Source organism: Gigantopelta aegis, chromosome 2 (genome assembly GCF_016097555.1).
Source record: "Gigantopelta aegis isolate Gae_Host chromosome 2, Gae_host_genome, whole genome shotgun sequence".
Taxonomy (NCBI): domain Eukaryota; kingdom Metazoa; phylum Mollusca; class Gastropoda; order Neomphalida; family Peltospiridae; genus Gigantopelta; species Gigantopelta aegis.
In genome coordinates this window covers 21,947,742-21,960,180 of record NC_054700.1, presented here as the reverse complement: position 1 = coordinate 21,960,180, position 12,439 = coordinate 21,947,742, and the positions used below count along the sequence as shown (strand labels likewise).

Here is a 12,439-nt window from a genome sequence, read left to right as displayed (position 1 = left end):
ATTGTAAGCATAATAGCTGCACCGCATACATCCAGTGTGAATGCTTTCACTGGAAACAGTGTATTATAAAAACAAATTCTAGTCGCACCGCACGCGCCGCATCGCATCCATGTGAACGAGCCTTTACGAGCTCATGCATTTGTAGTGTATAATATTTATTGATGTAAGCTTTCCACAGCTTAGGTTTATTGCCACTACCATATTCTATTAGACGCTTCAAACCCAAAGGCTTTTTGCCACCCACCCCACCCCACCCCATATTAACAATAAGAGAGAAAAAAAAGAAGACGGAAAAAAGCTAAATTATTTATTCATAACAATCAATATGGCACATATTTGATAAAATATTTGGTCAGTGCAAAACAGACATACACAGCAGGGATATTATTCAAATTAAAAATAAAATATTATAAAATGTATATGACATATTATAAAACTATACAAAACCGTCAATATGTAACAGTATAAAGTATATAATTGTTCTTAATTTAATGCCCCAAATTGTTATTCAAAACATTTTCTTGGGTTTATATTATGCATGAAATATTAATTTAGACATTGCTTGCAACTTCTTGATTAAACTGCATTTCCCCACATCCCCTTGTGAGAAATCTGAAGTAGGTTTGGTTATATCTGTGTTTGTCATAGCTCTAAATGCATTTTATACAAAACAGAAGAGGCAAGTAACGCACAAAAAAGGGCCAGGGACTTTAAATATATCACAGAGGTTTCACTACCACACAGTTACTGTTACGGATTGTGATAGGTTACCACTATGTGTAGTTGGTGACGTCACAACAATTTACTTCCCGCTCTTTACGATTAAAAGGCTGCTACACGTAATACATTTCGGCATCATGTGGAGTAGTGGTTACGCGACTGGACTTAAGGCTGGCAGGTACTGGGTTCGCATTCTGGTACCGGCTGTCACCCAGATCGAGTTCAACGACTCCATGAGTAGGTGTAAGGCTAGTGCATCGATGTCTCTCCCACTAACCACTAACCCCCTGGCCTGGACAGACAGCCCAGATAGCTGAGGTGTGCGCCCGGGACAGTGCTTGAACCGTAAGTGGATATAAGCACGAAACAGTATAAACAAATAATAAATTTCGTGGCTAATTTATAATTTTAAAAATAATAATTAAATAATACTTCTGAGAATGCCGCCATCTCCAAGTCACAAACCGTGCCAATCTACGAAACGGGCCAAACCATTAGTACCGTCACCACATCATTTTGGGATGAACTTCACGAAGCCTGATTAAACGCCTGTGGTTAAACATTGTAAATGTATGTAGTTACTCGCGTGTAAGACATACACAGACTTTGAAAATTCGGCCCATTATGATTAGCTACCAGCATAGGGCGTACGGGCTTCATGAAATGAAGGGGGGGGGGGGGGGGGAGTTCCCCACCTCCAGCCCTCGCATCGTACGCTTATGGCTATCAGATTCGTAACAGTAATGGTGTGAATGCCCAACCTCTCTTACTGTATTTTCATTTCATTTTTTTCTCTCAAAGCATCAGATTTCAGTTCCCTTATTCTATTTATACTACCGATGACAGAAAGTACTTGATCACCTTACCATCGTATGATAGGATTAGGTCCAAAAGGTTATGGCGACTTCCGACTTCTCACTACTGCTAATACTCGGCTACTTGAGCCAACTTTCGTAGTTTCGTGAAATTTATTTGTGATAATACACATAAAGGTATATAGCATATACATGTATGTATGTAATCACAAATACATTTTACAAAAATAAATTTCGTATTTTACTTTTAATGTCAGATATTGTGTCGCCAGGGTGTCATTTCAAACGCTCAGACACTTAACACTTAATTATTAATTATCTATGAATAGGTATTCCTCCAGTTCTTCCCCATTCATCCGCGACCATATACAATGGAACAGTTTTTGACAGGGCGAAGTCAAGCTGATCAAAGCGAAGTTTTGGCACACTTTGCCCTGTGGCGTGAGCATATATAATATATGTTGCATGGAGCTACCAAGTGGCCCTGTTTCTGGTTTTAACAGACACTAGGACACACCCATCACATAAGAAATGAATATTCTCGATCGAAAAAATACAAGAAACTAAGTTTCAACTGAACCTACCATAGGAGTAAGTAGCTTGAAAGAGAAACAAAAGCATCAAAGTACAACCAGCACATGTTTAATGAAGCACTTGGCGATTAAAAAAAATATTCAAAGAAACCGAACCCTCCCCCCCCCCCCCCACACACACACAAAACATCTCAGATCCAACCCGCCCCCCCCCCCCTCCAAAAAAAAAAAATCCCCAAATCACCCATCCCACCAAAAATCACACCATATCAAACCTGCAAACAACAACCTGCATTTAATAAACGTATACTTTGAGCTCTAATAAAATACACGTGTATTGCAAAACGTACATACTCAAGCTGATGTGTTTGTTCATGTGTATCAATACATTTGTACGCGTTTTAATAATTTAATACATTATGCATTTATGTATATTTATACAATAAGCAAATCAGACGATATAACCGTTCAAAACAACAATAAAAATATACATTTGATATATAACTTTGATCATATAGCTTGTATTATGCATCTTGGAAATATTAGCATATAAAGTTAAACTTCACATACATGTATGCATCTTTAAAACGAGCGCTATTGGGCACTTACTGTTCTATATCACTTCCTGTTGGAAATAATAAAAACTATATATTTAGGGCCGTATCCAACCTAAAATAACGGGAGGGGTGGGGCCATACAGGCTCCCGTTTTTGTAGTGGGGCAGGCTGCTTTTTAATCGAATTAAACACAAAATGCCTGAATCTGGACAACAACATTTATTTATATTGGCATTACTTCCAAACAGCTATATAGGGGTGCAAACTAATCACTACACCTTTTTATATGGATTACAACTAATTTTGTTGGCAGTTGCCAAGCCCCCTCCCCCCGCCTCGTACCTTTATGGGACAGTAAATAATGAAGATTCTAAGCACTTGTGTGGCGGATCCAGGGGGGTTCATTCCAAACATATACCGTTACTTCAAAGTTTTGTTCAGGAAGATGCAAATAAAGTTTTTATTTTTGGACTTTAAAATGTCTTATAATGCTAATACGGAAACCTGACGATAGAACCATAAAAACATTGACACTTCGTTTTCGATATAATATATTGTTGTGAATCAGGAAAACGGCAACAAATTTATCAACTTTATGGAATTATTAATTAGGAATTAGATCCTCAGAAATCGGTGAAATAAGGCTCTAAAATGTCCACAATGCCGAAACTTCAGGGAGCTTTGTCCCCGGAACCTTCATCATGGCTCAGCCCCTGCCGGTTCATTCCATCCCAATCCAGCCACCCCCTCTTATTATTTTCTAGATCCGCCACTGATATATATATATATATATATATATATATATATATATATATATATATATATATATATATATATATATATATATATATTCATATATATATATATATATATATATATATGGAATAACTGGTTACTGTCTTAAGATATCGGCTTTATCCCTTGCTGCCAATCGAAAAGAGTAGTTCATGAAGTGGCGACAGCGGGTTTCCTCCTTCAATATCTGTGTGGTCCGTAACTATATGTTTGACGCCATGTAACCGTAAATAAAATGTGCTGAGTGCGTCGTTAAATAAAACATTTCCTTCCTTCCTTCCTTCCTTATCCTGTGAAGGTTAGAATGGCAAATGCAGCGATTATTATAATCTAGTAGTTAATATCAAAGATACTGCAAAAGTCCAAAAGAAAATACAGTACTATTTGTGAGAGTATGTGACAGACAGGAAACGTTTGTGTGTGTGTGTTGAGTGTGCGTTAATGAACAGTATATAGTTTTAGAAAAACGGGGGTGATCTTAGTGTGAGAGTATGTGACAGACAGGAAACATTTGTGTGTGTGTGTTGAGTGTGCGTTAATGAACAGTATATAGTTTTAGAAAAACGGGGGTGATCTTAGTGTGAGAGTATGTGACAGACAGGAAACGTTTGTGTGTGTGTGTGTTGAGTGGGGCGTTAATGAACAGTATATAGTTTTAGAAAAACGGGGGTGATCTTAGTGTGAGAGTATGTGACAGACAGGAAACGTTTGTGTGTGTGTGTTGAGTGTGCGTTAATGAACAGTATATAGTTTTAGAAAAACGGGGGTGATCTTAGTGTGAGAGTATGTGACAGACAGGAAACGTTTGTGTGTGTGTGTTGAGTGTGCGTTAATGAACAGTATATAGTTTTAGAAAAACGGGGGTGATCTTAGTGTGAGAGTATGTGACAGACAGGAAACGTTTGTGTGTGTGTGTTGAGTGTGCGTTAATGAACAGTATATAGTTTTAGAAAAACGGGGGTGATCTTAGTGTGAGAGTATGTGACAGACAGGAAACGTTTGTGTGTGTGTGTTGAGTGTGCGTTAATGAACAGTATATAGTTTTAGAAAAACGGGGGTGATCTTAGTGTGAGAGTATGTGACAGACAGGAAACGTTTGTGTGTGTGTTGAGTGGGGCGTTAATGAACAGTATATAGTTTTAGAAAAACGGGGGTGATCTTAGTGTGAGAGTATGTGACAGACAGGAAACGTTTGTGTGTGTGTGTGTGTTGAGTGGGGCGTTAATGAACAGTATATAGTTTTAGAAAAACGGGGGTGATCTTAGTGTGAGAGTATGTGACAGACAGGAAACGTTTGTGTGTGTGTGTTGAGTGGGGCGTTAATGAACAGTATATAGTTTTAGAAAAACGGGGTTGATCTTAGTGTGAGAGTATGTGACAGACAGGAAACGTTTGTGTGTGTGTGTTGAGTGGGGCGTTAATGAACAGTATATAGTTTTAGAAAAACGGGGGTGATCTTAGTATTAGAAAACCTCACAAAGTGGACGGAGTTTAAAATGCCACATTTGTACTACATTGTGCTTAAACAGCTGCTACTTAACTGTAGCATGAAATGTGAAAACGACATTCAAAACCAAAACCAGTATAACATTAACAAACAGCAATTTCAGGGTACAATTCAAGAAGCCAAAATGACTAACATACATCTTTTTAATATTTTCTGCTTTTTTCAAAGATATCATATTTGAAAATGAGCTCTAATATTTCCTATAATACAAGTATTTCTAAAATAATTTGGAATGACATCAAATAAAATTATAATTATATTTAAAAAAATCTATATACCAATTTTCATTGTTACATGTGCAATCACTACACATCGTGGCAAAAATAAGCATGACTAGACAAATCTAACGCTATAGAGGCCTACGGCTTGTAAGATAATACTACACTGAAAGACTAGCATGAGAAATGAGAAAAGACTTTAAAGACAACTCCAAGGGGTATAAACTAACACTCAGCCCGTCATCCTAGGGGAGTAGAAATTGATGGTCATGTACACAATTTAAATATTTAACAGACCAGGGCACATGCTTATAAAACCTTTACAATCTAGAGTCAATCTCTAATGACGTCACGCGCATATAATTGGTATTGCGTTGCCATGACGTTAGTTTCAGACTCTAGTCTCAGTCTCTAGTTAAAGTCTCAGTCTCTAATTAAAGTCTCAGACTCTAGTCTCAGTCTCTAGTTAAAGTCTCAGACTCTAGTCTCAGTCTCTAATTAAAGTCTCAGTCTCTAGTTAAAGTCTCAGACTCTAGTCTCAGTCTCTAGTTTTATAAAGTCTCAGACTCTAGTCTCAGTCTCGAGTTAAAGTCTCAGACCCTAGTCTCAGTCTCGAGTTAAAGTCTCAGACTAGTCTCAGTCTCTAGTTAAAGTATCAGTCTCTAGTTAAAATTCAGACTCTAGTCTCAGTCTCTAGTTAAAGTCTCAGACTCTAGTCTCAGTCTCGAGTTAAAGTCTCAGACTCTAGTCTCAGTCTCGAGTTAAAAGTCTCAGACTCTAGTCTAAGTCTCGAGTTAAAGTCTCAGACTCTAGTTAAAGTCTCAGACTAGTCTCAGTCTCTAGTTAAAGTCTCACTCTAGTCTCAGTCTCTAGTTAAAGTCTCAGACTCTAGTCTCAGTCTCTAGTTAAAGTCTCAGACTCTAGTCTCAGTCTCTAGTTAAAGTCTCAGACTCTAGTCTCAGTCTCTAGTTAAAGTCTCAGACTAGTCTCAGTCTCTAGTTAAAGTCTCAGACTCTAGTCTCTGTCTCTAGTTAAAGTCTCAGACTAGTCTCAGTCTCTAGTTAAAGTCTCAGACTCTAGTCTCAGTCTCTAGTTAAAGTCTCAGACTCTAGTCTCAGTCTCTAGTTAAAGTCTCAGACTCTAGTCTCAGTCTCTAGTTAAAGTCTCAGACTCTAGTCTCAGTCTCGAGTTAAAGTCTCAGACTCTAGTCTCAGTCTCTAGTTAAAGACTCTAGTCTCAGTCTCGAGTCCAGACAATAAAAGTTTTATAAGGGCCCGAGCTTATAAACCTTTTAGAGTCTAGACTTGAGTGTAGAGACCTGAAAGCATTTGAACAAGGGATACAAGCTCAGGGCCCTTGCTTATAAAACTTAAAGTCTAGACTTTAATAAAGTTCAGACTTTAACGTAATGCTATTGAATGGCGTTGCCATGACATTAAAGTCTAGGCTTTAAGGTTTATAAGCACGAGGTCTGTCACAGGGCACCTGTATAAAAACATTTATTAAAACAACATTGACACAATCACATTATACCAATGCCTTGTTAAGTCTTGTTAGGTTTTCAGTCTTCTAGCCAGGATTGTGACAAGGCAGGGCACTAGTTTAATTGAAGGGCATTTTAATGCAAATGTCGCATTTTAAAATAAATAAACAAATAAATAAATAAATACACATTTTAAGGCATTTGTTGAGATGTGCATATATCTTTAAGCAGAGAAATACTCTAAAGGATTGTTTAATATGGTGTTTAACTATCAACAGTGTGAGACAGATAAGTGATTTATACCTTGTATACCATACGTAAAGTTGAACAATTTAAAAAAAATCTTTTTTCAAACTGTAATTAAAAATATTATTCCAGAAGAAAATGAAATGTATTTTTCAAACTGTTTTTCAAGACAAAAGAAACATGTCTTATGCAAGCTGAAGTATGTTTATAGTTTTAATATTAAATCATGAAAATCAATCTATCATTTATGAGGATGTAGCTCAGTGTGTGAGTGCTCGCTTGAGCAACGACGGGTTCTAGGATCGATCCCCGTAGTAGACCAAATGGACTGTTTCTGGCCTAACCTGCGCCTGATATTGTAAATCATAAAATATTAGTGATCTTAAACTTGAGCGAAATCCAAAAAGTGACATATTAGCGATCTAAAACTTCAGCAAGGTCGGAATATCACACATTAAAAAACACACACACACACCAAGTTGTAGGATTAAGTTGTAGGCTGAAAGACTTGTATATTTTGACCTTATGCAATTTACAGAAAACTAGAGTTTAGTAAAAAAAAAATAGAAATGTGCATACTACCTAACTATTGTTGTTTGCTATATTTACATGTGTATTTTAATCAATAGAATGTAACCTTTGTTGTGTATTCAGTTAATCAGTGACAAATAATAATAATTCAGGCCATATAGGAAACGAAATTTCATGGGAAACACCTTTTTGGTTTCGTGCCTTGTGATCATCGGAACCCACTGGAAACTGTTTTATTATATATATCTTATTCTTTGAAGAGTCATACTCAATATAATAATCATGGGAAACTGTTTTATTATATATATCTTATTCTTTGAAGAGTCATACTCAATATAATAATCATTGGAAACTGTTTTATTATATATATCTTATTCTTTGAAGAGTCATACTCAATATAATAATCATGGGAAACTGTTTTATTATATATATCTTATTCTTTGAATAGTCATACTCAATATAATAATCATGGGAAAACAAATTTTGGTTCCGTAATTTTACCAACACAGTACCAGAAACAATGGTTTCCATGAAATGCAAAGTCCTATTTCATGTGTTTAAATTGACAGTATATAAAAATTTGCAACATGTAAACAGCCTGCATGTGGTGACAGCAGACATTTCTCACGGTTTAGACCAAGCATCAATATAACCATAATAGAGCTGGGAGGTATACCGTATATACCGTTCGTTAACGGTACCATGTCAATACCAATTTACTGTACCGAGCAAATGTCAAAGTACCGACATTTTGGAATTAAAAAATATTTATCGCCATTTAGTAAATCACTAACAATATACCTGACAAACGAAAAATGGGTGGGGTATAAATCAGACGAGAGCCTTATGTATGGAATTTAATTTTATTGAGATGAAATTAGCGGGTGAACATTAACCCAGGCATGAAGTTAAAGCTGAGTAAACTGAAAATACCACTCGATATCGGTATCGGTATTGGTATTGTGTCAATACAAAATACCATACCAAAGCAGAGGTAAATCACTCCCAAAATACTGATATCGATACAAACCTCAAGTTTCAATACCGCCAAGCTCTAAATCATATGCCAGACACCAAATAACCATATTTTATAATGGGCTAAATTAGATGTTGTTAAACAAACATTCCTTTCCTTTACTATCAGTGATGACATATTTTAACTGTTATTCACATTGTCAGTTGGAATGTAACTGTAGATGGCAGGGTTGAAATGTCTACAACTGTACCTGGATATTAATTTGATAATTATAATGAATGTCTTCAACAAAAAAGAATCATTGTAGTTATTATTGCTACTACAATGGATGATGCACTAATATCTCTTTTGTGATACCCAGATGAAATGATCTTTAAAAAATTAAAAACTACATACATGTATATAACAATATAAACATGTCATAGAAGAAATCTACATTGTACACATGTAGTACTAAACTAAAGGTCACTTTTGTGGAATTCAGATCAAATCCATTCTGTTTTGTGAAACATATTTTAAACAATTATTCAGGTACAGGTGCAGGTACTACTAAAGCAATATGTTTTCTACCGGGCCCAAACAATTTTCGTATCTCCTAAATTCAAGGGCCATAAATCTGAGAAAAACGAGTAAATCACCATCAAAATTAATCATCATCTGTAACAGTACATGATAAATTTAAACACAAAATTAAACATGATCTGTAACAGAACATGATAAATTTAAACACAAAATGTTAGCTCAATACATGTACATGTATCTTATGGCATTGTGAAAACAAATTCCAGAATGTATGTGGGACAGACGGATGGACAGGACAGAGACAAAACCTATGATCCGATTTGGTTGGACTGGTAGAGGACTACCAAACTAAAATCAAATAGACAGGTGAAACAATCACCTCCCCGCTAACTCTTCTCACTTTCTCTCTAAATATCTGTATAAAACTTTTAAAATTCTTTGCTCTGAACCTACCTTAAAGGGACAGTCGTGAGTTTGTTGCCAGAGATGTTTCAAGGACAACAAATTTGAATTAAATACATTTTCCTTCATAAAATATCAGTGTCTGTATATATAAATGTGTTTATGATCGTCCCATTATTGTACAAGCTGAAACTTCATGTATATATATTTTTTCGTAAGTACAGAATTGTTGCCACACCAAATCCAGTTTGGGCTACATACAAATAATAGGACAACAAGAAACACTGAATATACAGACAGCTATATTCTAAAGGAGAAATAATATTTAATATGTAATTTTAGTCGTTAAAATATTTTATTAGTCGGAACATCTTGCAATGGCAACAAACTCTGGACTATCCCTTTAAAATAATAAGTTATTACAAGAAAAAAGTATATTCTTTAAAATTAAAAGTTCATAAAAGAAATATATAAAGTTCATAAAACAAATATATATTTCTAAAAGGTAAAAGATCATAAATGAAAAATATATTATTAAAATTAAAATTTAATATTTGGAAAAATTATTTCTTGTTCCTATTTTCGGAGTTTACCCTGAATGTGCTCTGTCCACAACAAGTACTTCAGGACAATATCGCATGTTTTTGTAATGGAATCACATAATGAATCAAATACATTCATCTTGATGCACAAAAAAGTTCAAGATATTCATAACAGAAACATCAGTGACACATAAAGGAAACAAATGATTTATAAATGAACTTGTAAGAATCAAGCACAATGTCCTAGGCACACACCTGAGCTATCTGGACTGGCTGTGACCCCACACCAACCCCCACTACAATGAGCTGACCACTCAGTTTGGGTTGGTGCTGGTATTGGGATAAGAACCCAGAACCTATCAGCTATAAAGTCTGACACTAACTACATGTACCTGCCTGGGAACAACATCACCCCGATTCTTCCAATTACCACTGCTAATAGTACATCATGGGTGAGGGGGACAATGTGACAATTTGGCTGTCTACTTATCGGAACTTAAAATAAAATAAAATGCATGACACAATATTAAGCAGATACCTCCAGCAGCATTAATGGGGTGGTGTATGGGGATGGTGATAACATGTGAATGTTTTCAATTAATCTGAACCTAAAACACTAATATAACGAAATATCAAAGCCTACAATGTATATATATATATATATATATTACAAAACTATCAAATTATAAATTAGCTTTAAAAACAATATGACAAATTATTTTATAAAGTGTCACATTTGTGGCCGTTCAACAGTTCTGTAACATAAACTGTATGAATAGTCTAATATTGCACTGTAAACAAATCTTTTAGCCCCAGCAGGAGTGGGCCTGAACACCCCGCTCAACCTATGCCCTTGTTAAACCATTCCGTCGATCTCTACAGTATTCCAAAGTAAACTAATGTGTTTCATGTATCTTACAACAACCTTCATTTGGAAACACCCTGCTAATAAATATTACATCGTTTTCTCTACAGGCAAATAAATTCATAGGCATTAGAAATTGACAGCAACTGGGACATGAATCTGTGCCTACAGAATTAATTTGTTGAACGGCCCATGAAATTTCTCTAAAGCTAGTCACTGTTATCACCACCTTAAAGGCATGTTGCACGGCAATTGATCTAGTAAAGGCACAATCACACGGACTATAAGATTCGAAACACATAGACTATCAGGGCCATAAATACTCAGGGTTTCTGCCAGAGGGTATGAAGGGTAAAATTATGTACCTTAAAAACTTTGAAATTAATGGATACATTTAAAAACAATTTTCAATATATTATAACAAGAGAACTGCTGTTTAAAATCTGTACACGAAATTCTGTTTTCAAATTCAAAATATTTAAAATCCATAACCACTTAGTAGAGGCAGTTATGATCCAGTTTGTTTTTATTACGTACCCTCAAATTATTTTTGGCAGAAATCCTGAATAATGGCCTGTAAAAGCAAAAAGCATTTTTTAGGCATAAAATCTCACCAAAAAATTGCCGGTTATTTTTCAAGAGGCATCTATCTCATCATCTATTTAGGTGATGATTCTATTATATTTTACATCTACAACGCTCTAAAACACATCTCAGAAAGAGTTGAAATTCAATGACATTCCTGCCAGACATTTGGTCCGGTAAGCTACAAATTGTAAGGACTGAATTAAACATGATTTTAAAGTATAAACACAAAGTACATGTAATTACCAGTTCAACAGGATGGCCGGTAAAAATATTATATCTCCCGGCCAGTGGTGATGTTGAAGTGATGGAAGTATTTCAAGCCCTGTAAGAGATCCTATTTGCACGCCATATCCCAAGGTCTCCTTTCACTCTGTCTTATTTCCAGCACGCCATTTTTTTTTCTTAGCAGGACACATTTCTTTTGGCCGGCTATTAAAAAAGAAAAGAAAAAGAGTAATAGTTTCTTTTGTTTAATGACACCACTGGAGCATATTGATTCATAAATCATCTGCTATTGGATGTCAAATATTTGGTAGTTTTGACATTCATACTTTGATTGCCGACCTCATACAGAACTGAAATTCAATTTTTTATTAGGTAAACTTAAAAGCATTGAACAAACACACACTAAAAATTTAAAGAGGCAGACCCTAGTTTGAGTCCGTGAAAATGAACACATTTGGATAAGACTATAACATAGAGAAGCTAGTCTGTGCTGTTTAAAAATAGGAAATACTGTCTAAAAGTAACTAGATAACTGTTACTTTGACAAACGTGCATTTTTAAAATTACGGAAAATGCATTTTGGGGTATTACAAAAACCTGGATGGCCAGAACCACATCAGGTGTATGAATATGAATATTTTAAATCATAAAATGTAAGTACAGTGGACACTTCATACCATCGAAATAGTCTGGCTTACATAGAGGACCGGTTTAGACAAGAGTTCATCCAGAGTTATGGTTCTTGAATGATCGACAACTCGCGATCAACAATGACATTTGAACCCATGGATGGTTGGGAAACACAGTCATACAAGCCAGACTTGCCTCCAACACATAAAAAAAAACTAATTAAGCAACCCGTCGTTCAGTCAAATCCCAATCCGGTGTAGACAGAGGTAATTATTGCATGAACG

At 35.5% G+C, this 12,439-nt stretch overlaps 1 protein-coding gene and 1 long non-coding RNA gene across 2 annotated transcripts in view; one reads left to right on the top strand and one right to left on the bottom strand.

Annotated features, from left to right (window-relative positions):
* Positions 1-299: 299 nt before the first annotated feature.
* On the top strand, positions 300-2,285 carry LOC121382696. The gene is made up of 2 exons (XR_005959206.1): positions 300-1,406; positions 1,678-2,285. It is a non-coding gene; the product is annotated as an uncharacterized LOC121382696 (long non-coding RNA).
* Positions 2,286-9,772: 7,487 nt separating this feature from the next.
* Positions 9,773-12,439, bottom strand: part of LOC121377477 (shiftless antiviral inhibitor of ribosomal frameshifting protein homolog) — a 55,853-nt gene continuing 53,186 nt past the window's right edge. The window contains exon 8 of the mRNA XM_041505491.1: positions 9,773-11,729. The gene's annotated coding sequence lies outside the window, so the exon portion shown is untranslated. The remainder of the gene's footprint in view (positions 11,730-12,439) is intronic.